This window comes from Triturus cristatus, chromosome 5_2 (genome assembly GCF_964204655.1).
Source record: "Triturus cristatus chromosome 5_2, aTriCri1.1, whole genome shotgun sequence".
Classification (NCBI taxonomy): domain Eukaryota; kingdom Metazoa; phylum Chordata; class Amphibia; order Caudata; family Salamandridae; genus Triturus; species Triturus cristatus.
In genome coordinates, this window is record NC_140588.1 from 1,081,445,543 (window position 1) to 1,081,473,311 (window position 27,769).

Here is a 27,769-nt window from a genome sequence, read left to right on the forward strand (position 1 = left end):
AAAGCATCCACGCAGTACACACAGGCGACACACAAGGCACACTACAAAAAGAGACACCACACCAGTTTAGGTAAAACGAACTTTTGTATTGTCCAAAACCACAAGGTGTCAATAGGCAATCTCTGTACTGCGCCAACTGGCGCTCGGTTAACATTTACAGGGGGGGAATTATGTACAGGGCAGGGCCAATCGGGCCCCTGGCGGAATCATTGCGATTTAGAAGATAGTAAAAGTAAGTCCATTAGCTGCAACCTGCAATAAAGTCAACTCAGGGCATAACCTTAGGCGTTAGTCCGGACCACCTGTAATAAAACACATCATGACCTGACCATATCCCTTAACAACCTGGAGGTCCCCTGAGGCAGGAATCAAAATAGGCAGTTCATTCACCTTAAAACTTGGCATCTAGACATAGCGCTGCATACAACACCTGACTAGCACTTTAAATCATAGCCATTGACATAGCGCTTAAGAGCATGACATTTGAATATAGCGCTGCACATATCACGGCGAAAGCGCTTCAAAACATAGCCATTGACATAGCGCTTAAGAGCATGACATTTGAATATAGCGCTGCACAACTAGCATTGACCATAGCGCTTTAAATATGGCATTATAGCATAGTGCTACACCTGGCAGATCAATGGTGCTTCAGATAGGGCCCTCACTGGGAGCATTCAGCATAGCAAGCTCTTGGGGCAGTAGACTTGGCAAGCTCTGGGAGCATCAACCATGGCCAGCCACTGCAGCGCTAGGCATTGCATTTAGTCCGGGCAGGTCCGTGGGCCCTCCGAGGTGTCCACCCCCTCCAGCATCCCTCTAGGCCGTTGCAGCTGCCCACTGTCCTGTGGGGCAGCTGTGCAGGCTCCTGGCACCAGGGGCGGGCACCGGCAATGTACCCCGTTGCCCCCCCTCCTCCACTACCAGTCCCACACGACGCCGGGGGCGGGCACCGACAATGTGCCCCGACACACCCTCCAAGTGCGCCCCCACAAGGTCCCAAAAATGTGAAGGGTCCCCTGGGCGGGCACCGATAATGTGCCCCGTTGCCCCCTCCACGCCACTGGTTCCCCCAATGCCCCACTCACCGGGCTCTCGGCTGCAGGCGTCTCGGCGGCCTCCCAGCAGCAGGCTGTCACTCTCTCCGGCTGCAGGCACAGCCACTTCAAAGATAGCGCTCACCAAATCCAGCGCTCTCCTTCCAGGGGCAGCTTGGAAATAGCGCTCTCCTTTGTAAATAGCGCTCTCCTTCCAGGGGCAGCTTGAAAATAGCACTCTCCTTTGTAAATAGCGCTCTCCTTCCAGGGGCAGCTTGGAAATAGTGCTCTCCTTTGTAAATAGCGCTCTCCTTCCAGGGGCAGCTTGGAAATAGCGCTCTCCTTTGTAAATAGCGCTCTCCTTCCAGGGGCAGCTTGGAAATAGCGCTCTCCTTTGTAAATAGCGCTCTCCTTCCAGGGGCAGCTTGGAAATAGCGCTCTCCTTTGTAAATAGCGCTCTCCTTCCAGGGGCAGCTTGGAAATAGCGCTCTCCTTTGTAAATAGCGCTCTCCTTCCAGGGGCAGCTTGGAAATAGCGCTCTCCTTCCCGGGGGCAGCTTGGGAATAGCGCTCTTTGGTTCCGGCCCCTTGTTTGAGAGTTTCTTGAGGGGGGGAAATTGCGTTGGTGGCGGAAGGCGGATTAATTAGTCTCTGCCTGTCGTCCCTGGATTCTCCTCTCACCGGGCCAGATCAGTGGGTAGTTCAGGATCCCTCACTCACTTAAAGGGCAGCGCCTAAACCTTTGTCACCTTCAGAGGCATAGGTCCCTGACTGATCCTACCGCCTAAAACTCCTGCGAGGGCTTCTCCAGGTTTGCGTTGCCCCAACTATATCTTTCCCTCGCCCTGTGGACAGTAGGGGGAGTAGGTAGGCTCAGGGCCCAGCACACAGGCCTATGTGGCGGTAACCCCTGGCAGCAGGTCCCCTCTCTCCCTGGTCCACCCTCTGACTGACTGCATGGCAACCCAGCTCCTCCCTTTAGACGCCCCTCACCCCACCTGCCAGACAGTGCCAGAAGCTTCTAGAAGAGTCTGGGGAAACTGGCTCTAACTGGCCTAGGGGGAGGGGTAGAGCACCCTGGGTGCCAGGCTTCCCTCCAAAAGCTGGGGCTGCTGGGAAATAACGCCTAGACTGTCAACCCAGCTCAGTCAAACGGCGCAACCACACAGCTCTGGCATCCATTTTAAGTTACATGTTTAAAATGGGGAAACTCAGTCTGCGCACATTCAATCATTGCATTTCACATGCATTCACGTAACATGCGGTTTCCCATAAAAGCGAAAAATTTCGGGAAAAAGGGCCAAGTCCAACAGCATGTATTTACCTCACATGTCTTTAAAACGCAGCCCAAACCACAAATGCGTCTTTACAATGCATTCCTTTACCACGTGAGTTATTACAACGACTTGTCTTAGGGAAAGCACCAGACTTTGGAAAAGTGTAATTTACTATTCCAACTCCAGTCTGTGCAACAGTAGGGAAAGTGTTAGACTTGAAGTCCAACAACGTTTTCCCTAAGGCAAGTCGTTTTAATGACTTGCGTGGTAAAGCAATGCTTTGTAAAGACAAATTAGTGGTTAGGACCATGTTGTAAAGGCACAGCGTGGTCCGAGCCTCATTGTAAAGGCACAGTGTGGTCCGAGCCTCATTGTAAAGGCACAGCGTGGTCCATGCCGCTTTGTAAAGGCACAGCGTGGTCCGAGCATCATTGTAAAGGCACAGCGTGGTTCGAGCCTCATTCTAAAGGCACAGCGTGGTTCGTGGTCCGAGCCTCATTGTAAAGGCACAGCGTGGTCCAAGCCTCATTGTAAAGGCACAGCGTGGTCCGAGCCTCATTGTAAAGGCAAAGCGTGGTCCGAGCCTCATTGTAAAGGCACAGCGTGGTCCGAGCATCATTGTAAAGGCCCCGCGTTGTCCGAGCCTCATTGTAATGGCACAGCGTGGTTAGAGATGCGGTGTAAAGGCACAGCGTGGTTCGAGACGCTTTGTAAAGGCACAGTGTGGTCCGAGCCTCATTGTAAAGGCCCAGCGTGGTCCGAGCCTCATTGTAAAGGCACAGCGTGGTTCGAGATGCGGTGTAAAGGTACAGCGTGGTCCGAGCCTCATTGTAAAGGCACAGCGTGATCCAAGCCTCATTGTAAAGGCCCCGCATGGTCCGAGCCTCATTGTAAAGGCACAGCATAGTCCAAGCCGCTTTGTAAAGGCACAGTTTGGTCCGAGCCTCATTGTAAAGGCAAAGCGTGGTCCGAGCCTCATTGTAAAGGCACAGCGTGGTCCGAGCATCATTGTAAAGGCCCCGCGTTGTCCGAGCCTCATTGTAATGGCACAGCGTGGTTAGAGATGCGGTGTAAAGGCACAGCGTGGTTCGAGACGCTTTGTAAAGGCACAGTGTGGTCCGAGCCTCATTGTAAAGGCCCAGCGTGGTCCGAGCCTCATTGTAAAGGCACAGCGTGGTTCGAGATGCGGTGTAAAGGTACAGCGTGGTCCGAGCCTCATTGTAAAGGCACAGCGTGATCCAAGCCTCATTGTAAAGGCCCCGCTTGGTCCGAGCCTCATTGTAAAGGCACAGCATAGTCCAAGCCGCTTTGTAAAGGCACAGTTTGGTCCGAGCCTCATTGTAAAGGCACAGCGTGGTTCGAGCCTCATTCTAAAGGCACAGCGTAGTTCGTGGTTCGAGCCTCATTGTAAAGGCACAGCGTGGTCCGAGCCTCATTGTAAAGGCACAGCGTGGTCCGAGCCTCATTGTAAAGGCACAGCGTGGTCCGAGCCTCATTGTAAAGGCAAAGCGTCGTCCGAGCCTCATTGTAAAGGCACAGCGTGGTCCAAGTCGCTTTGTAAAGGCACAGTGTGGTACGGGCCTCATTGTACAGGCCCAGCGTGGTCCGAGCCTCATTGTAAAGGCCCAGCGTGGTTCGAGCTGCGGTGTAAAGCACAGCGTGGTCCGAGCCTCATTGTAAAGGCACAGCGTGATCCGAGCCTCATTGTAAAGGCACAGCTTGGTCTGAGCCTCATTGTAAAGGCACAGTGTGGTCCGAGCTTCATTGTAAAGGCACAGTGTGATCCGAGCCTCATTGTAAAGGCAGAGCGTGGTCCGAGCATCATTGTAAAGGCCCCGCGTGGTCTGAGCCTCATTGTAATGGCACAGCGTGGTTAGAGATGCGGTGAAAAGGCACAGCGTGGTTCGAGTCGCTTTGTAAAGGCACAGTGTGGTCCGAGCCTCATAGTAAAGGCCCAGCGTGGTCCGAGCCTCATCTTAAAGGCACAGCGTGGTTCGAGATGCGGTGTAAAGGTACAGCGTGGTCCGAGCCTCATTGTAAAGGCACAGCATGATCCGAGCCTCATTGTAAAGGCCCCGCGTGGTCCGAGCCTCATTGTAAAGGCACAGCATGGTCCAAGTCGCTTTGTAAAGGCACAGTGTGGTCCGAGCCTCATTGTAAAGGCATAGCGTGGTCCGAGCCTCATTGTAAAGGCCCAGCGTGGTCCGAGCCTCATTGTAAAGGCCCAGCGTGGTCCGAGCCTCATTGTAAAGGCCCAGCGTGGTCAGAGCCTCATTGTAAAGAAACAGCGTGGTCCAAGCCGCTTTGTAAAGGCACGGTGTGGTCCGAGCCTCATTGTAAAGGCACAGTGTGGTCCGAGACGCATTGTAAAAGCACAGCGTGGTCCGAGCCTCATTGTAAAGGCACAGCGTGGTCCAAGCCGCTTTGTAAAGGTACAGCGAGGTCCGAGCCTCATTGTAAAGGCACAGTGTGGTCCGAGCCTCATTGTAAAGGCACAGCGTGGTTCGAGGTGCGGTGTAAAGCACAGCGTGGTCCAAGCCTCATTGTAAAGGCCCCGCGTGGTCCGAGCCTCATTGTAAAGGCACAGCATGGTCCAAGCCGCTTTGTAAAGGCACAGTGTGGTCCGAGCCTCATTGTAAAGGCACAGCGTGGTTCGAGCCGCATTGTAAAGGCACAGCGTGGTTCGTGGTCCGAGCCTCATTGTAAAGGCACAGCGTGGTCCGAGCCTCATTGTAAAGGCACAGCGTGGTCCAAGCCTCATTGTAAAGGCCCAGCGTGGTCCGAGCTTCATTGTAAAGGCCCAGCGTGGTCCGAGCCTCATTGTAAAGGCCCAGCATGGTCCGAGCCTCATTGTAAAGGCACAGCGTGGTCCAAGCCGCTTTGTAAAGGCACGGTGTGGTCCGAGCCTCATTATAAAGGCACAGCGTGGTCCGAGACGCGTTGTAAAAGCACAGCGTGGTCCGAGCCTCATTGTGAAGGCACAGCGTGGTCCAAGACGCTTTGTAACGGCACAGCGTGGTCCGAGCCTCATTGTAAAGGCACAGTGTGGTCCGAGCCTCATTGTAAAGGCACAGCGTGGTTCGAGCTGCGGTGTAAAGCACAGCGTGGTCCGAGCCTCATTGTAAAGGCACAGAGCAGTCTGAGCCTCATTGTAAAGGCACAGAGCGGTCCGAGCCTTATTGTAAAGGCACAGCGTGGTCCAAGCCTCATTGTAAAGGCACGATGTGGTCTGAGCCTCATTGTAAAGGCACAGCGTGGTCCAAGCCGCTTTGTAAAGGCACAGCGTGGTCCAAGCCGCTTTGTAAAGGCACAGCGTGGTCCAAGCCGCTTTGTAAAGGCACAGCGTGGTACGAGCCTCATTGTAAAGGCACAGCGTGGTCCGAGCCGCGTTGTAAAGGCACAGCGTGGTCCGAGCCTCATTGTAAAGTCACAGCGTGGTCCGAGCCGTGTTGTTAAGGCACGTAATTATATACAGAAATACAATGGTATAAAGGAATTAATACACAGTTTATTTTAGAAAAGAGCACATTTAATTACTCTCTCTTTAGTTTGTCAATCTAACTGAAGTATATCAAAACATTTTTAGCAATCTACATAAATATGACATCTAATCAGGAGGAAAACACAGACCATATGTACAAAAATTAATACTGAGATAAAAGGAAAAAACCTAACACACTACACCTATTACACATACGCTAACCCCACAAATACATTCCACTAGTGTCCTCCCACTGATTCAGGACGGACCACTAGGAGGTAGTCCACACAGTATACTGGAAATCTATCCGTCAATGTAGACCTTCTCAGAATACTGTCGCGCCGTATCCAATCATAACTTCATTTTTGCGACTCCTCCTTCAAATAATGTGTCTACGCAATTGCGTTTCGGCCTAATCTTTCCTTGGCCTCCTCAGGACAGGGTTAATACATGACTGTGCCCACACTACAAGAAATATATACAATAGCCAAAATGAATAAATAAACCAATGGTATTACTGTAACCCTCCATGCCTGGTCGTTGGTGATGATAGTGCCCGCACAATCGCTAGTGAATCACAATCTCCACAGACCACTCACCAAAAGTGACAACAAATAATAACTGCAAGTGCCCAAGGAAAAGAAGCAGTCTAGGGATATACAGCCCACTAGAGAAAAATCAAGTGAAGTGCTCTGAGTTCTAACACCCACCAGGGGTTAGGTGTGTGGAGCCGGCTCGTTACTAAAGTGCACGTCAATGACCAAAACTATGAAGCGTGATCCTGATGGAACAATTTAAGTGCACGCCTAAGCCATGCTCTAGTGTCCTACTCAGCCGATAGAAATCAATCACGTCTCCAGTCCGGAGCCCATGTACTTACATTTTCGTATGTAGTCCTCCTGCCACACGAATAAAAGTAGTGGCCCAATTCAAGTGTCCTCGGTGCAATAATCCGGGCACCTGAGAGCAATGTAAATAAGCACCTTCACAAATTGGACCCCAGCAAAAGATCACAGTTCCGCCATAAATGAGCCGAAGCGTCAAGTTACGGCGCGCGCCATCGCTTACCTTACTAGCCCGATAAACGGGCTTGTCCTCTAAGACACACCCCTGTGTCGGGAAAGCTCTCCTAACTACCCCGTCTGACTGAATCCAAAATCTAAAAAGAAAAGCAAAACTTAATCTATCTCTCGTCCTAACTGTGGGTCTCCCCTCCATGCACGTAGTCTGTCTATACTACAGTCTCGCCACGTGGGTGACATTAACATCAATACTCCCATCCCAATCGATGTACTTACTTCTAAATTCTCAAGCGTCCTGCTTAGATCTTGGAACTGCCGCACACGCCAACCATCGCTCGAGGCTTCCTCCGATGTACTGCTATCTATACGCGCGCGAGTTTTGCTTTTCTTTTTAGATTTTGGATTCAGTCAGACGGGGTAGTTAGGAGAGCTTTCCCGACACAGGGGTGTGTCTTAGAGGACAAGCCCGTTTATCGGGCTAGTAAGGTAAGCGATGGCACGCGCCGTAACTTGACGCTTCGGCTCATTTATGGCGGAACTGTGATCTTTTGCTGGGGTCCAATTTGTGAAGGTGCTTATTTACATTGCTCTCAGGTGCCCGGATTATTGCACCGAGGACACTTGAATTGGGCCACTACTTTTATTCGTGTGACAGGAGGACTACATACGAAAATGTAAGTACATGGGCTCCGGACTGGAGACGTGATTGATTTCTATCGGCTGAGTAGGACACTAGAGCATGGCTTAGGCGTGCACTTAAATTGTTCCATCAGGATCACGCTTCATAGTTTTGGTCATTGACGTGCACTTTAGTAACGAGCCGGCTCCACACACCTAACCCCCGGTGGGTGTTAGAACTCAGAGCACTTCACTTGATTTTTCTCTAGTGGGCTGTATATCCCTAGACTGCTTCTTTTCCTTGGGCACTTGCGGTTATTATTTGTTGTCACTTTTGGTGAGTGGTCTGTGGAGATTGTGATTCACTAGCGATTGTGCGGGCACTATCATCACCAACGACCAGGCATGGAGGGTTACAGTAATACCATTGGTTTATTTATTCATTTTGGCTATAGTATATATTTCTTGTAGTGTGGGCACAGTCATGTATTAACCCTGTCCTGAGGAGGCCAAGGAAAGATTAAGGCCGAAACGCAATTGTGTAGACACATTATTTGAAGGAGGAGTCGCAAAAATGAAGTTATGATTGGATACGGCGCGACAGTATTCTGAGAAGGTCTACATTGACGGATAGATTTCCAGTATACTGTGTGGACTACCTCCTAGTGGTCCGTCCTGAATCAGTGGGAGGACACTAGTGGAATGTATTTGTGGGGTTAGCGTATGTGTACTAGGTGTAGTGTGTTAGGTTTTTTCCTTTTATCTCAGTATTAATTTTTGTACATATGGTCTGTGTTTTCCTCCTGATTAGATGTCATATTTATGTAGATTGCTAAAAATGTTTTGATATACTTCAGTTAGATTGACAAACTAAAGAGAGAGTAATTAAATGTGCTCTTTTCTAAAATAAAGTGTGTATTAATTCCTTTATACCATTGTATTTCTGTATATAATTACGTCCCATACCCAGGTATATTAAGGGTCAATTGGGTATAACCCTGTTGTTTTGGAAGGTGTTGTTAAGGCACGGCGTGGTCCAAGCCTCTTGGTAAAGTCACAGCGTGGTCCGAGCTGTGTTGTAAAGGCTGCCCTAGTAAACCAAATGTGCTACCTTTCCATAAGGGCCAGAAGAATTCACCCAAAGAACCAGCACTACTGTCCCTCGTTTTGACTTGTCCATTCATGTTTCTATATAGAAATGACAGGCAGCGTTTGAAGCATCCCAAATCCTAATGGTGCTCTCTGCTGACGATCAGCAAGAAACACCTGTGTCCAGGTGGGGGACTCTACTCGCGAGTACTTGAACTGCAACACCCAGAATGCACCAGTGCAGTGTGCTCGTCCCCTCTGTAAATGTTCCTGTAGCAGCAGTTGTATATCCTGGCTTCATGTGACGTGCTTTGGTGCTTTTGCAGATGGGCCTTGGTATGCAATAAATCTATACCATTGAGATGGGCAAGAATAAACATCTGTCCCCTTTCTTCTGCGCTGCAGCGGTTCCAGGCTGAGCTCCGCATTGGTGCATTCCTTGCTTGTGTTTTGTTACTGATCTGATGCTTCTCAGCAGCTGGTTGCTGCTAGTCCTTTCAGACTTGTATTACTTGTTTTTACTGATTTTCATTGAAATGTTCAGAACAATTGACACATTTCGAAGAGCCTTTCTGTGACTTCCGCATCTTTGTTTTCTACTCTGGCGACATTTTCAGTTACTATGGAGATCGCAACAACACCCGCCAGGCTGTTCTTGTGCCTGCTACTCACAGATAAAAGGTTTTACAAGCTACAGATATTTCCAGCGCTCTCGAGTTTACAGGTGCAGTGAGTTGTGTTCCTGGATGTTGTATGAGACAAGCAGACAGAGATGTGTTATCATCTCAGCTCTTGTCCCATGGTTCTTTGCAGGACTTTGCACTGGGGGGGCTTTGGGGTTCCCTGGGCACTGATCCAGATGGGGAGCTGGCAGGTGATGCCCAGGGCCACGGGTGTGTGCTTCTCTGCTGCTGCAGTTTGCTTACATTGAATGCGTGCCATCACCGTGTTTACACTGGTGAACATTGGGGAACATTTGTTCATCCCTTCACTTGAGTGAGTGCCATCACCGTGTTTACACTGGTGAACATTGGGGAACATTTGTTCATCCCTTCAGTTGAATGAGTGCCATCACAGGTGTTTACACTGGTGAACATTGGTGAACATTTGTTCATCCCTTCACTTGAACGAGTGCCATCACCGGTGTTTACACTGTTGAACATTGGGGAACATTTGTTCATCCCTTCACTTGAACGAGTGCCATCACCGGTGTTTACACTGGTGAACATTGGGGAACATTTGTTTATCCCTTCATTTGAACGAGTGCCATCACCGGTGTTTACACTGGTGAACATTGGGGAACATTTGTTCATCCCTTCAGTTGAATGAGTGCCATCACCGGTGTTTACACTGGTGAACATTGGGGAACATTTGTTCACGTGAATGAGTGCCATCACCAGTGTTTACACTGGTGAACATTGGGGAACATTTGTTCATCCCTTCAGTTGAATGAGTGCCATCACCGGTGTTTACACTGGTGAACATTGGTGAACATTTGTTCATCCCTTCACTTGAATGAGTGCCATCACAGGTGTTTACACTGGTGAACATTGGTGAACATTTGTTCATCTCTTCACTTGAATGAGTGCCATCACAGGTGTTTACACTGGTGAACATTGGTAAACATTTGTTCATCCTTTCAGTTGAATGAGTGCCATCACAGGTGTTTACACTGGTGAACAGTGGTGAACATTTGTTCATCCCTTCACTTGAATGAGAGCCATCACTAGTGTTGAACACAATCAGAGGTTGCGTTCTGGTTCTGGCACTAAGCGGCCCAAAGACCTCTCGCCTGTGTTGCTCTGGCTTGAATGACTCCCCTTAGAGGCCAGCTGTAGAGAGCCTCCATTATCCATAAGATCCTGTCTGGTCTCCAGACACCGGGCTCAGAAACTGGTCCTCTCAGGACCTCTTCGGCCCCTCGGAGCACCGACTCCCTTGGACTACAAACACTTTCTTTTATAGAGGAACTGAAGGAGACAACTTGTGGAGTTCTGTGAAGTGAGTGCAAGACTCAGTGAGAATCTGATGGTGTGAAGGATGGAACGCTACGGCATTCTCTGAATCTGGTCTCCTCTTCTTCGTGAGTGTGGTCACAAGTCGGCCGGCCAAAGAGACATGCGCACTTTGAACATAAGTTCACATCTTTCTGCTGCCACTCGGCTGTACTGGCCCCACCCTGCCCTGACACCCGGTTCAGGACGAGTTGCTTCAAAATAAAATGTTAATAAATACACTCTATTACCATTTACTTTTTTTTAACTGCTCTGGGGCATTTTTTCAGGGGGGGCAACGCTCGCCCACTCTCACGCACGGAGGAGCTGCTCCTGCTTATTTCCTCAGGAATCGGTAACAACACAATATTTTCAAGGACTAGACACATGTTCATCATGGACTGGATCACAGATTACTCTCTCTTGTGTATTTGTCAAAGAAGACAGATGTTTCTTGTGTGAGTGAGTGTGTGTGTTTCCTCGCAGGATTGTCTGCGTGCATGCTCGCAGTGCTGCGGTTCTCGGGTACCTCATCCGGTGGCAGTGGTTGACTAACCTCTCCTTTTAAGATTCACCTGCGCAGTCTGTGCTATAACATCGATCGATTCTTGAAGTGTCTGGTTATATTGGTTCAACATATCGCCTAACACGCAGGACGCTGCTAGCCACCATTTTAACTTACCTGGCGTGGAGAGCCGCTTTTAAGATGGATGCAATGGAAGAAGGTAATCGACCACTGTGTTAGGGTTTGTGAGACGTCACCTAGTGCCGAAAGTAAGACCTCCCTATTCCTGTATTGGGTCAGAAGGACAGAGGTGTTCAACCATCCCTCCGATTTTAGTAGAGAAGAGGCGCCAGGCCTCAATGAAGACAAAGTATGCAGAAATAAGATGGACTTCCGAAAGTGAGAAGAGTACTTGAGAGGTGCCACTTTGGGACGAGAGTGGAAAAAGACAATGAAAGGGTTGAAATTTATGGAACAGAGCTCCACAAATTAGCTTCTTCGTGCAACCTTGGGGTAATATTAGAGTCGAGATTTAGGGATCAATTCATGCTAGGATGCAACATCGAGACGGTGAGAGATTAACTTTGACAGAAAGAAGACCCTGATCTCAGTAAGATATTAGTGATTATAAAGAAAACTGAACATTCCTTTGCCTGAGTGTAAAACAAAAGAAAACTGATGACCATGTCAAGAATGGTTTTCAAGGGAGATGGTACAGGTGGAAAGCTGGGGTCAGATGGCCCATAACAAAGATTGTCCTGAATGGAACACTGTTCTTCTCTGGGAGTGCCCCCAGAACCAGGACCCCCACCCACCTGTTATTTTACTAATCCATTGAGTGAAATCTTCAAAAGAGAAATTAAATTACTTATTGTTTCTGCACAACTCCCTTCTACGGCCAGCCTTTACATACAAATGTTTATTATAACTTTGATGTTATGTAATTTTCAGGAGAATATTTTGAACTGTTTCTAATTTATGTTATTTGTGTTTCACATGTGATTCAAAGTACTTTTGTATATGTAAAATATGTATACATGTGCTATTTACATAAGGGGAACATAACTGAAAGACAGCGGAGCATTGTACAAGGTCCAAGGTAAAGACGCTGTCAATTTGTGATTGGAAGATGTAGTAATGTGATATCATTAACAGAGCATGGGCCTTACTGAAGTCAGGGATAGAATGGCATGTTTAAGATAGTTTCCGGGGTAATAGGTCGGTGGCCGGCAGAGGATGAAGATACAAGCGGTAGACTGCCTGCTACTTATGAAGAACATAAGAAAGACTGAAGCAATAGCCTGACAGCGTATTTCTTCTTCATACTGTGGTGCTAAATTTATCTTGAAAAAACATAAGACAAGAGGCGTTTGGGAAAACAGGAACAGTTGGTTTAATTAAACGCTTCGACCGGGAGGTCAGTTACAGAAGCGGGTCTGAGGACTGTCTCAAAGTACAATCAATCACACAAGGTTTAATACATTTCAATGGGTATCATAAAGGGGTTCTGTTGATCCTTTTTTGGTAAAAGAATGCGGGCCTTGTCTTTGGAGTCATAGATTAGGACCCTGATAACAAATGCAGATGGGTCTCGACCTTGCATGGACACAATGGGGGACAGTGGGGAACATGTCCAGATGTTCGGCATGAGGGGCGCATGATAACTGTGTGTACTGTGTGTGCTGTGTCCTGATTGGCTGTATGTTCCTAACTTGATGTGGCATCTGACTTTATGGTGTTTTTTGGGAATACGCACACCTCTCCGGCCATGTGTTCTTTATTTGGGCCAATCTCCCTGGACCACCGTGGCATCACTGCGCTTATCTGTGGCATTGATCTGAGCTTCCTGTTCATGCATTTGTCTGACAGCTATGTGGCACCCCACCTGTGACCTGTCAATCAGTAACCTCAGGCCTAGGTCTCAGAGCCTGCCTTATCACGTATTTCTGAGTCTGGGTTGATGGAAAGTTAATGACGGGTGAATTTGATAATAGAGATGCGACTTTGTTCTTATGTATAAATGAATCATTATAAATATTGGCATCGATTTTATCAATATTAATAACTTGGCACAGAGGGGTAGCAGCTGTTTCATTTACAACGACATCACGGCAAGCCCACCTACAAGCTTGTCATCTCTGATGGCTCTCAGCACACAAGCAGACATTTGACAAATGAGATTTCTGGTTGGCTAAGGCTTGTGCCAAAGCCAGGCAGGAACCACCACTCTAAGTCAGGGCTGGGGAGTTACACGCCAAGATAACCCCTGCTCACCCCCTTGGTAGCTTGGCACGAGCAGTCAGGCTTATCCCGGAGGCAATGTGTAAAGCGCTTGCACGCGCACCCAGCAACAACACCCAAGGCCCACCAGAAAAGAAACTCCACACAAGGTTATATATAAAAATAGCCTTTGTATTATACCAAAACACCTTAGATAATATTCACACAATTTACACTGTGCCCACTGGCACTGGGCGGAATTTACAGGGGACTATTTACACAAGACAGGGCCACATGGACCACTGTCAGAATCATCACAAATCACCAAATTGTAAATGTAGAAATGTAGAACAAATAATAAATGTAGCGCACAACCAGTAACCACTGGTAAAAGGTAAGTACACCCTACGCAATCCTAAACACCTTAGGCATATATCACGCAGGGAACCATGAACACTCTAGCATAACCTATACTAGGAAAACAGTCTCCTACGCATGGACACAGTTAGGAATAAAAAAATAAGCATACAGGCAATACACATGGTGCTAAAGTACACATGTAAAAAGAACCATGTACCCTAGGTGAGGGCACAACACAGGAAAACTGTCCCCAGGCCAACTTGGCCTCTCCGGGGCGCAAACGCCCTTTGTCCCAAATGTCAGGGCTGGGCTGCGCAGGCAGCCAAGGCAGAAGGCGCAAAGTTCTGGCCTAAACATTGCAGCTGCCCACTACTTGCTGGGCAGCTGTGTAATCACCAAGCAGGGCACAAGCACTCCGTGTGCCCTTCTGTGCCAACCTGCGCAAACCGTCGCCGCTGCCTGCGATCTCGCAGGGCAGCTGGGGTCTGGGAAAAGCGGGCCCTGGCACGACCGTGCCCTCTGGGCCTTTCTGGGGCTTTTTAGAACAATATTGCCCCCGTGGGAGCCACACAGCTCTACAGTAATGGTGCCCAAGCGTTGGAGCCTCTCTGGGCTCTGAAAGAATAATGCCCCCAACGATGGAGCACAGGATGTGCTTTTAATAACACATGCCCCCAAGAAGAAATCAGCGCGGGGGGAGCCCCACTCGGGGGACTCCTAAACACAAATGCCCCCTTGATGCAGCTGCCCGCAACTGCGGCGCAGCTGTGAACCTGACTTGGGCACCACTGTGCCTCCCCAACCGGGCTTCTTAGAATAAAGTCACCCCCAACGTTGCAGCTGCCCGCTGACAAACCGGGGCATCTGTGATACCCACGTGGTGCACCACTCACTGGCAGTCTCCTCGCGCTGCTCCAGGGCTCCTCACTGCGGGGGACGCCTCCTCCGATGTAGGCGCGGGGCTCTCCCTCGGTGGCGTCTCGCTTCCAGGTGGCGGCCGGCACAAGAGAGCTCCCGCTCCTCGGGGGCTCTCTCTCTTCCTCTCAACGGCCTCCTTCAGCTCACCGGAGCGCGGGGTGGGCTCCCGTCGGCTTCCGGCTTGGTCTTCTTCACCCGGGCCGACACGGTGATTCACGAGGTTGGTTCCTCCTTCTCTCCGTCACAGGAGCACGGGGTAGGCTCCCGTCCGCTTCCTGTTTTAAGTCCCGCCCACGTCCTCACACAGGTTGCCTGGCTTCCTGTCCGGACCGGGCTGCGGCGGTGATTTTTTTCCTCCTCCCTCACCGAAGCGCGGGGTGGGCTCCCGCCTTCGTTCCAACGCCAAAGAGAATGAAATAAGCGGGGTGGGCACCCGCCAACGAGCACCACAATGCGGGGTAGGCACCCGCCACAGGCACTAGCATGCGGGGTGGGCTCCCGCAATTTAAATAAAGAAACAAGTGCGGTGGGCACCCGGGACAGGCACCAGAATGCGGGGTGGGCTCCCGCTTCTCCTCGGAGCATGGGGGAATCCTCCACACCTCGGGGAACTCCCAACTGCTCACGAAACCCAGCGCCAAGCAAAGCGCTCTTCAGGGAACAAAAGCAAATGTCCACAGTCCAGGACCAAAAGTGGAAAGCTCTCCCCAGCAAGGCAAAGTCCAGGGAAAGTCCCCAGGAAGGCAGGGGGGCAAGGGCTGGGCCCAGGGGCCAGCTCACAGGGCCCTCCAGGCAGGGAGGCAGTCCCCAGTGGCGGTCTCTCCTGGCGCCCAGCAGCAGCAGGCCCCCCAAGTTAGGATCAGAAGAAGAACATTTTACTTGGGGTCACAGCCCCTTTTTATACACAGGTTTCCTTTGTCTCAAGGTGCAGGGAAGGGGCGAACCAGATGCAACTGGTTCCTGGGCACTTTGTTTTGCTCAGCCCCACTCCCTATTCACAGGACAGGCCAGGGACATCAGTCGCACCACAGGGGGTGGAGCCAGCATTGTGTGGGGAAAGCCCAGCCCTATTCAGGTCCCAGGTGTACTCCTCCCACCTATCTGGATGTAAATCTCCCTATCCACCACTGGGGCAGACCCATCCTGACTCCTGGAGCCAGGCTCACCAGCCAAACACAAGCCAGACAGTCACTTCACATTCAGGGCAGCGTCTAGAAGTGGCACTTCTATACTAGACACAGCAACGCCGCACACATCATCGCGCAGCATTCACTCTCATGAGTTTGCACATACCAAACTCGACCCTGCACTCCCCACGCATCAGGAAATATCATGGACACACACATTCCCCATGCATTCCTATGGGAGGGCAGGTCAGTCTCACTAAAGACATACACAGCGCACACGCACTCTCCACTGGGACACAGTGTAAAAGCGCCTAGAGGCCTAAAACCACTTACACAACATAGGGAAAAAGCTAAGATAATCGCAAAAAGTTTAGGGGTGAACCTGCCAGAAGAGCCAAGTCCAACACAACCCCCTTCCAGCCAAAACGCACGGTAGACCAATCACCACCGTGATGGTATTCCCTGCTTGGGGCGATAAAACATGGACGCAGGCCCGCAACAGCAGGGACACTCTCCGGTTTTACGCCACTCTGAACCCACGTGGTTCCCTCTGAAAAAGCTCGGCGGACCAACTGGGCTACCCCACTGGTACTCCTCAGCTGTCCGCGGCCAGGACCAGGCCCTAGGCCATCCAGGTGCCCCTGGTCCTTGCCTAACCACAGAGTGGGGGGTAGTAACCCCTGGCACATAGTAACCATTCTCCACTCTACCCCTCATCAGGGCAGTTCTAAACTGCCACTGATCCTCCAGCCTAGGGTCTGTACCCTCAAGCTGACCAACAGTCACGAGAGAGGCTCTCCTCCCCCTACCTCTTCTTCTAGGGTTCCGTCCTCTCTTCCTCTGAGAGGTGACCTCGTAACACAATTCACCCACCAGCTCAGGACCTCTCCCTGAGAACGGGTCTCCTAACCTAGGGTTTAACCCCTCAGGTTGCACCGGGGTCAGAGGCGAGGACTCCCTCCCTCTGCACCCCCTTCCAGAGTCCGGCACCCTCCCAACTGGAGTGGTGCCCCTAGCAGCAACATCGGTCAGGACACTGCTTACAGTCGTCCTTCCCTCCAGGTCAGGGTGATCCTGAACCTGGATTCCCAACCAGGGGTCTAAACCCTTTGGCTGAGTACTTGCCTGGCACTCCAGGACTTCTGGGGACTTACACACCATCCCCCCGAGGGTAACATATGCCTCATATGTTGCGTGACAGTTTGCCTGGCGCAGATCTCCCGTCCCCTGTCCACCTGACAGCGCGTGAAGATCCCCCAGGACAGACGTGTGGTCACCAGGGTCACCTCTAGGAGACTCAGCCCTCCCGGCAGGTCCCTGACCCACTTGCTCCTCCACTGGGGAACGCAGCCCCATGCCACCCCTCTCGCTGGACTTTTGTACCTTCCCTACTGGAGCGGCACTGCCAGACACCAGAACCACTGGAGCTCTACTTACAGATGCTCGAGGTTCTCCATACACTAGGTGAGCCTCCTCAAATGGACTAACAGGACAGCCTAGGCCCCCAACCTGGTGTTCCCTGAAGAAACCATCCAGGCTCTGAGACTGGGTTTCGGGCATCTGGGGACTCGAAGTCACACACTCACTCCTACTCCACTGAGATAGGCTGTGAGCCCCTACACCCCTCTCACTACTCTGGGACCTAGCTGGGCTACTCTGAACCTCTTCCCCAATACAGGACGGGAAGATACATGAGCCACTACTTTTGGATTCGCTTTCCCATGCCTCCTCAGAACCTCGGGCACTTTCCCAACGGTCTGCTTCCTCTGCCAGGGACCAAGGACAAAAGGAGTTATACCTCACCAGGTGTTGGCGCAACCCGGGATAACAACTACTGAGCACCTGCTCTTTGATAATCAGATCATACAGGGCGGAATAACCACGTTCCGGGTTAAGCATCACCCAATTGGTCAGTGCATCATCACATTCATCCACAAACTCCTCCCAAGACTGGGGAGACAGCTTCCTACTGTCGCTGAACTTCAACCTGTACTCCTCCTCTCGGGAACAAGGTACCATACTTGGGGAACTGGGAATGGGACGTCCTGCACTGGACTCTATATCGCTGCCACCACTGGACTCTACCATCCCTGGGGAATCCAGACAAGTATAACTGCCCTCAGGGGACATTCTACCCTCGTGAGCTAATTTCTCCCTGGCGAAGGCCCTCTCAGCCTCCGCCATCCTCTCCTGCGCTAAATACCTCTCGGTCTCAAGCTTTTTCTCCTCCACATTCAGCTGCGCTATGTCCTTGGCATGCTCTAACCTGAGCTTCTCCAACGCCAGCTGATGCTCCCTTTCTTCCCTCCTATCTACCCACTCATCAAGGGATAGGGAAAGGGGTGGGGCGCTGCCCCTGACACTGAACCCAGCAAGGGACTCCCTACCTATGGGGTCCTCACTATCTACTGGCGTCCCTGTCCTGTCATTCTCTTCCTCCTCTTCAGACTCCTCAGGGTCACCCTCAGACCCACCACCTTCTTGGAGTGCGGCCTGGTCCCTGCCTATCTGTCTCCATCTATCCTGTTGCCAGTGTATCAGGGCTGTCCTAAGGGATAGCCTAGTGTCTTCCTCACCCACTGCTAAGCTTCCCTCCTCGCAGAACCCCCTTAACTCCCACATACTGTATTCCAACAGATTATATGCATTAAAGGTAGGTTCCATTCTTGGCAAGGTACTAAAACCCACACAGGTATAATGTAAGACTCCTAGGCTGAAGATCTGAAGCAAGGGTACACAATTTGAAAATGACTCTTTCAGGAGAAAAATAAAATCTGAAACAATAATCCCCAACATGTGATTATCTAAAATAGAGAGTTTTGTAGTGCAGCCAGTTGTCGCTGTGGTACTGCGCAAACGCAAGTCCTAATCCTACCGCTGATCACCAATGTTAGAAATGGGATTTCTGGTTGGCTAAGGCTTGCGCCAAAGCCAGGAAGGAACCACCACTCTAAGTCAGGGCTAGGGAGTTACACGCCAAAGATAACCCCTGCTCACCCCCTTGGTAGCTTGGCACGAGCAGTCAGGCTTATCCCGGAGGCAATGTGTAAAGCGTTTGCGCGCGCACCCAGCAACAACACCCAAGGCCCACCACAAAAGAAACTCCACACAAGGTTATATAAAAATAGCCTTTGTATTATACCAAAACACCTTAGATAATATTCACACAATTTACACTGTGCCCACTGGCACTGGGCGGAATTTACAGGGGACTCTTTACACAAGACAGGGCCACATGGACCACTGTCAGAATCATCACAAATCACCATATTGTAAATGTAGACATGTAGAACAAATAATAAATGTAGCGCACAACCAGCTGTAGGCAGCCAGAGGTTGACCCTTAGGGCCAGATATGACACAGTCATGGACAGAAAGATCTGGCCTTAGGCCATATCTTTGCGCCTTCTGCCTTGGCTGCCTGCACAGCCCAGCCCTGACATTTGGGACAAAGGGCGCTTGCGCCCCAGAGAGGCCAAGTTGGCCTGGGGACAGTTTTCCTGTGTTGTGCCCTCACCTAGGGTACATGGTTCTTTTTACATGTGTACTTTAGAGCCATGTGTATTGCCTGTATGCTTATTTTTTTATTCCTAACTGTGTCCATGCGTAGGAGACTGTTTTCCTAGTATAGGTTATGCTAGTGTGTTCATGGGTCCCTGCGTGATATATGCCTAAGGTGTTTAGGATTGCGTAGGGTGTACTTACCTTTTACCAGTGGTTACTGGTTGTGCGCTACATTTATTATTTGTTCTACATGTCTACATTTACAATTTGGTGATTTGTGATGATTCTGACAGTGGTCCATGTGGCCCTGTCTTGTGTAAATAGTCCCCTGTAAATTCAACCCAGTGCCAGTGGGCACAGGGTAAATTGTGTGAATATTATCTAAGGTGTTTTGGTATAATACAAAGGCTATTTTTATATATAACCTTGTGTGGAGTTTCTTTTCTGGTGGGCCTAGGGTGTTGTTGCCGGGTGCGCGCGCAAGCGCTTTACACATTGCCTCCGGGATAAGCCTGACTGCTCGTGCCAAGCTACCAAGGGGGTGAGCAGGGGTTATCTTGGCGTGTAACTCCCCAGCCCTGACTTAGAGTGGTGGTTCCTGCCTGGCTTTGGCGCAAGCCTTAGCTAACCAGAAATCCCATTTCTAACACAAGGCAACAGCATTCTTAACGAATGCACCATGGACAGGACCAACATCCCCCTGTCTCATGGTCCACTTGGGAAATACTACCCCAAGGGGTTCTAGAGTTTCTCCAAAGTCTAGGGGAATTACCTGTATTGGGTTTTGGTACAGAAGCAGGCTGGTGGGGTGTCTGAGTCTGGAAGTGAGGCCCTATTTGGGGTGGTCTCACCATGGAAGCCTTTCTGTCCATGACTGTGTCATATCTGGCCCTAAGGGTCAACCTCTGGCTGCCTCCAACCATGAGTTCAAATCCCATGGTTGGATTGGGGGTATGATTCCTACATGTTTGACACCAAACACGACATGGTTCGGTGCAGCCACTCTCAAGTTATCACGCTATCGCGATTACTTATAATGCGGTTAAGAGTATATGGTATGGCTGCACTACAAACAACCCAGCAATAGTTTTACGAGGGTTGCAGAGGGGCCCTACTCAGGTAGGGGTTCCCCCTCACACATATCTCAGCACCCTGCCTTGTAGGATTAGCAAGGCCTGCCTTAGGGGTGACCAATGAGGATATATGCGTTGTATTAAGTGGGATACAGGGTACCTATATCCCTGTAAGGGGGGCAAGCACCACCTTACCCATACTACAGTAGTGGTCTGGTGGTGTCAGTTTGTATGCCTGTCCCAGGGGTGGCACAACAAGTGCTGCAGCCCCTGGTAGGCCTCTGAGGGACCCATGCCCTGGGTACCTAGGGTACCATCAACAAGGGGCTGATAGGGTGTCCTCAGTATCCAATTGGTATGTACCTAGAGTACTCACATCAGTTTAGAGAGGAAGCAGATAGGCTGGGGTCCTGGATAGCAGGATCCCAGCCAGACTAGTCAAAAACCATTCAAATACCAGGAAAAAAAAGTTGGGGGCAACCATATAGTCAGATTCCACCTTCCTACAGTCCCAAATTCCTTCCTCCCCTGAAAAGAAACCTTATTGCCATCTCTGTAAGAAACCTGGCCGCTGGAAAAATGATCCCATTTGCCCTAAAGTAAGCAATAAGGAAAATGTTGGGCACCTTGCACACGCAATCATTTTGACAGGCAGAGAGCCAGAACGTACCTGGGGTTCCGCTTGCTGCACCAGGACCACCAACGCTGCTTGTCTCCCTGCCGCCGCCCTGACATCCACGGCCGCAGCGTAGAGACTTCAGTTCCCAGGTTGCAGAGCGGCACTGGGACACTTCCGCCCGCCGTCGTGCCCGGAGGCACAGAAAAACGAGAGGCTCCCTCGGTGGAGCGGGGGCCCCTTGCACACGCAATCATTTTGACAGGCAGAGAGCCAGAACGTACCTGGGGTTCCGCTTGCTGCACCAGTACCACCAACGCTGCTTGTCTCCCTGCCGCCGCCCTGACATCCATGGCCGCAGCGTAGAGACTTCAGTTCCCAGGTTGCAGAGCGGCACTGGGACACTTCCGCCCGCCGCCGCGCCCGGAGGCGCAGAAAAACAAGAGGCTTCCTCCGCGCCGCGGGACGCGCGCGGGTGGCACCGGGAGAAGCCCGGGACAAGGGCGGGGCCGTCTTAGGCCGTCAGGGGCCGGAAGAGGCCGGGTCGGGCCCCCCCTCTGAGATACATGCTAATAGAAGGTAACTAGTGTGAAAGTGTATAATTGGTGTGTGACATGGCGAAAGGGAAAAGCTCTAAGGTAAAAACACCAGTTGGTGCTGGTGCTACATTGGATTCATTCCTGATTAGGGCCACGAACTTACTAGCACATGAAATTGAATTAACTGAAAGGAGATTGTCGTTGGAACCTGGTTGTGCACCATTGAGATGCCAGAGTTTGCCTGCCCCTTTAACTCCTCAAATAATCAATCAAGCCTCCCCAGGCATCCCACGAGATCTACTCGGAATCGAAGGCTCTATAACACAACTGACCCCAAGTATTGGAGAAACTAACTCAACTACTGGTATCCAACCAAGCCCATCATCTTCTATCGAGGCCATAACATCACCACCTAAGCGGAGAGAGACCAGAACTAGGAACACGTTGGCCGTTCATAATTCTATGGCCGCTAAAACGGCTTGTGCCACGAAATGAAAGTACCTTTAAAAAAATCTAATAAAAAGCTTCCTCAGTCTAAAGCAACATCTAATCTTGCTGTCCCTCAGGTCATTAATCAGGCCTCAATATGGGACGATTTACTAAAGAAATTGGATTCCATTATAGACCCGATAATTGATAAATTGGCTAGCATTGAAGCAAGGATCACCAAGTTGGAGACCCAATTTGACAATTTTTCTGTACAGGCTCGGGGTAACCACACATCCGATGGTCCCTCATATTGTTCTCAGCCAACTTTAATAGGAAATTCTCCTACGTTAAGGGTACAGCCAGCCCAACCCCTGGCTACAACAGCTCCATCTCTAGAGCACACGGAAACCACGAGGAGTTTAGAGCATTCTAATGCTCCTAAACACAGAGCAGATGGCCCCTGTGCACCAGAACAGCTGAAAACACCTAAAATGATACCTACAACGAAGAATACAGCTCAAACGCAATCAACGTTCCACCTATCTCCTTCAGCAGCTCCCCTGGTGCTGGTCTTGGCACAGGTACCTCCGTTAGAAGCTAACCAAAGAGAGCCTACCATCCATTTAATGGACAAATGTGCACATTGGATCGCGTCGAATGTTAATGCTCCTGACTGGGTATGCCACTCGCTTGTAAATGAGATCATTATGGCGAGAAGAGTTCATTGGGTGGGCACCCAGGAAAAGAAGCTAAAGGGGTACTGTGTGATTGTACATTTTTCGAATAGCAATGTTTTGCCTGTTCTCCTTAGAAATGTTTTTCCCCCACAAAGGAGATCATATGAAATAGTGCCTCTATCATTTGATTATTTCTATAATAAACGTTATTCTAAAAACACAAGCTTAGCTAGGGTAAACAGCTCCATAGCACAGTCTAGCGCCCTAACCACGGCTAATCCATCCTGTGGTAATATGATACCGCACTCTAACAGATTTGAAGTATTTTCCAACTTAGAAGAGTGCGATTGACTAGGGAGAAACCCTTCACCCATAAAACAAACCCCTACCAAACACAAGAAAGAAAATGCTAATGCTAGTGGGTCCTGTTTTAACATAGTTAGTTCAAACCATTTGTCAACTCATCGCGTAGTGTCTGGTTTCAAAGAACCAGCCTCAAGGGAAGAAATCATAAACGCACCCAATGTGGAGACTCCTCGTACCAAATTTCAAATCATTACCGCCCCTTGCTCAGACCTTAAAATCAGGATTCTATCTTGGAACATTGCTGGTATAAAAACGAAGTTAGACAATCCAGAATGGTCCAAGTTTATATCAGAATGCGATGTTGTATTGTTCCAGGAGACCTGGTCAGTTGAGCCTATATTGTTCCCAGGGTTCTCGGTTCACAACGTAACAGCAACCAAGGGAAAAAGGGGCAGACCTTATGGAGGGCTCTCTCTATGGGTTGCGACCTATTTAGATTGTACAATCTCTGAACTAGATTTCTTCTCATTGGATCTTCAAGGTCTGGTTCTTTCTTTTAAATCCAATTTTAAACTAATTCTTATTAATGTTTATTCACGCCCAATGAGCGTTTCTCAGGAATCCCCGATTTTTGATTTATTATCTACCTGTATCGTAGATTTACCCAAACATGATAGACTAATAATCGCGGGTGATTTTAACTGCCAATATGAACCGCTTGTTGATCTCCCATATACATTATCTAACGAGGAGGACATCTGTAGTTTAATACCAGATCCCCAAATTCAGAAGGTAAGGGCCTGGACTCCATTGGTTATGCAAATTAACGCATTTGTTCTTATGCATTCGTTGAGGGCCTGCAATGGCCGTCTAAAATCAGATCAGCCAGGGAAACATACCTTTAATAGGGTCAATCACTCTTCCCTAATAGACTATATTTTGGTGGAAGTATCCTTTTGGAACTGCATCATTGATTTTTCTGTCATCTCTTGATTTGACAGTGATCATGATGCATTGCTGCTCGAGGTATTAATTCCTGTTCCCCAAGTATCTTCCACTACAGGCCCAATGGTTGATCAGAACCTCCTTCTGGATAACAACAAAAGAAGAATTAGATGGGACTCAGTAAAACGTACCCCTGTAAAAATGCTAGAACTTTATGGGTTGATTCTTCCGGCGCTTCTTGAAACAGAAAGGTTATTCACCCCACTTTCGAGTGTTTGGGATCTACAAGCGGTAGAATCTATTTACTTCCATCTTACCTCGGCTCTCAAAACTTTTTTTAATCCTCCTTCAAGTAAATCTAGGCCAAAATATTCTTCCAACTCGTGGTATATCAAAACATGCAGACAGGCTAAAACTGCTCTCATTAATGCAATTAAATAAAAAAATAAGGCTACCTTGAACTCCTCTAGGAGGACTTAAAATGAGACTATTAAAAAGGCAAAAAAAGCATGGGAACTTGAAAAATGGGAGGCCCTGAAAATAGCTCTTTCCAATAAGGATATGAGGGGCTTTTGGAAAATTGTCTCTAATACAGATAACAAGGATGAACGATCCCCGATTCTCCCAAACATTGCAGCATCTGTTTGGGAAGTTCATTTTAAGTCACTGTACTCCATTGGAGATGACTTGATACATGTGGAGGGCCCCCTCCCATTAGTCCAATTTGAATCCATCGAGGAAATAACAGCTTCAGAAGTAGAGGGTGCCATTAAAACTCTTTCCATGTCTAAAGCACCTGGGCTCGACAAGATCCCGGGGGATCTATATAAAGAAGAACCTTCTATATGGGTACCATATTTATGGACCATATTTAATGCCATCATGAAAGGTATGAGCATCCCAGACACGTGGCTAGGAGCAGAAATATTTCCCATATTTAAAAAAGGATCACCATTGCTCCCTGTAAATTATAGGCCAATTAGCCTAATAGATGTTGCCCAAAAGTTGTTTGCAAGAATATTACTCAACCGTCTGCATTCATGAATGGAAAAGATGAACATTCTGAGTGACCTTCAGGCAGGATTCAGGAAAAAGGTGTCAACCGTGGACCAACTTTTAAGGCTGCAATTACTATTCTGGAAGACAGTATCAGTGGAGGGTGGCAGTCTCTATCTGATATTCGTCGACCTGAAATCAGCCTTCGATATGGTTCCGAGAGCTAAACTTTGGGCTGTACTACGTGAGATGGGAGTCCCCTCGGAGCTACTGGTTACGATAATTAGATTGCACACTGGCAACTATGCACAGGTCAGATATGGGAAGGCAGGCCAATTAACTGCGCGCTTTCCAGTCGACAGAGGTGTCAGGCAGGGATGCGTATTAGCCCCCACCCTGTTCTGCCTATATGTTAATGCACTGGTATCTCACATCAACAAGACGGACAACGGTGACTCCCCCAGACTCAATGGTAGAAAGGTTCCAGTTATGCTTTTTGCAGATAACACTTTATTGTTATCTAAATCTCCGATGGGTGTTCAACGTGTTTTAGACAGCTTTTCCGCATTCTGTATAGATCATGGGCTTGAAATAAAGATTTCGAAAACCAAATACATGGGGGCAGATTTATGAGCCCCTTGCGCCACTTTTGCGTCACTTTTAACATGGGAAAAGTGACGCAAAAGTGGCGCAAGGGGCTCATAAATCTGCCCCCATGGTTTTTAACCCAGTTAACTCAACTCGACCTAATCCCACACTCAACGGAACAACCCTAGAAAAGGTTTCATTGTTTGAATACCTGGGAATTACACTTTCCGAGTCTTTTTCCTGGGCTCCCCAACTAGATAAAGCAGCTATGCGGCTTGCCCAATTATCTGGTGCGATCTTAAAAACCTTCAAATACAATACATACAAGGCTCCTGGCCCTGCTGCAGAAATTTATAAAGTACAAGTGAGAAACGCAGCTCTATACAGGGCAGAATTGTGGGGCCATTCCCAGATGAAAAGTCTTTCTCTAATTGAGAATAAGTTTATTAGACTTTTATTGGGATTACCGCAAAGTACCCCTCTAATCCCATTACGTCTTGATCTGGCAATTCGACCAATAGACGAAGAAGCAGGTTTACGTCCCTTAACGTATTGGCGAAGAGTGTGGGTCACAGAGGAGCTAAGACCTTATTGTCGTGACCTTAGCTCAATACTAGCACTATGCACTTTTAAGAAGTTTCCTTGGCTTGTCTATATCGAGGAAATGTGCTTTAAGATTGGTTTGCCTGAACTTTGGACTAACCCCGAGGCATTTTCTTTGATGCTCCCTCGTGTAAAACTGGTCCAGGCATACAGACAGTACAGGCTAAGTGTACTACAAGGAACTAAAACTCTCGGCAGTCTTTCAAAACAATTTTTATCAATTAAATACCAGTATACCTTCGAGCCATTCCTGAACGAATTGTGCCCACCTTTGGCGAGGAAATTATATATTCAATTCAGGTTGGGCACCTTACCACTCACGGATTTTACCAAGAACTGGTCAAAACATACAGAAATAACTTGCCCAGCTTGCGGAAGGTCGACTGAGTCATAACTTCATGTATTATTTCTTTGTGTTGTATATAGAGCCCCTAGGAAATATTGGCTTATTCCTTTATGTAAAAGTTTTGGATTCAAAAAATGTACTGAAGCCTATCGTATTTTAGCTAGTGACACAAGAACTGTTGTAGTCTTCGCTGTCTCACGTTTTTTACATGCAATGTAGATCAAGCGTCTTAGTTTTAAATAATGTTTTGCTGCTATATACATTCTGCCCTGGTCCATTTTAAATTAATTGATTTTTAATGTTTTTTATCAGCTGTTTAAATGTATTTTTATGCGACTTTTATGATAATTTGATCGAAATAAAGTTTACAAATGGAATGGAAAAAGTTCCTCCAAGCAATACTACCACTCCTCCTGGTACTACAAGTAGTAATCCCCAAGATGGTAGTAATGCACCCAAAGGTTAGGTGGGTTCTCATGGGGAACTGAGGTGGGCCATCATTTAGAAAGGTTCCCCTCACAGGCCTCCTCAGTCTGTGATGGTGGCATGGGGTTTGCCACTTTTACTGTCAGTCCTAATTCTATGGGCAAGTACAGACAGGAGCCACTAATAAATGATCAGAAGGCGTTGGCATTCAGGGACACAGGGGCTAGTATCACGATGGTGACAGGGAAGCTAGTCCCCCCTCAACAGCTTTTACCTGAGTTTAAATTCCAGGTGACCAACATTGATGGTATCAGGACAGATCATCCCATGGCCATAGTCAATCTCAGCTGGGGAGGGGTCACTGGCCCAAAGAGAGTGTCAGTGTCCCCAAACTTTCCTGTGGATTGACTGTTGGGTAATGATCTGGAAATGTCAGCCTGGGCTGAAGTTGAATACCAGACCCATTTAAGAATGTTAGGCCTCTCTGAGAGAGTTGGTGGGGGCTCATAGGGCCTCAGCACAACCCCAGGGAATTTTGGAGAGGTGGAGCCTGAAAGTATGGGCCACTCTCCTCCGCAAGAGAGCACAAGGGTTAAAGAAAAGTCTTCTTCCCCCCAGACTATAGGTAAGGGTCAGCTTCCACAGGGAACTGATCCTACCCCTAGTGAAGGAACTGCCCCAGAGGTGGTCAGGCCTGGCAACACCCCTGGTGGCAGGGGACCCTTCCAAGGTGGTGCCCAGTCTGGAACAGGTAACCCGCCCCTCTCTACCCTACCTTAATCAGCCTAGGGCTTCAGAAGTCAGGGAGGTCAGTGGACCCCCAAGGGACCACTGTCCAGAGGAACCCCCTAATCCACAGATTAGGGTCACCCAGTCTAGTAGCCATAGCCAGGTGAAAATTCCTCAACACACTGAGGGACCCCTCTTACCTTGGAATAGGGACCACTCCCAGATGGACTATGTTGGGCAAAGGCAAACCTGGGACCAATTGGTTCCAAACCTACCATGTCCCTCCAGTGTTCCAACCAAAGGGACCCAACCCCCAGCTGTAGGCAGCCAGTGGTTGACCCTTAG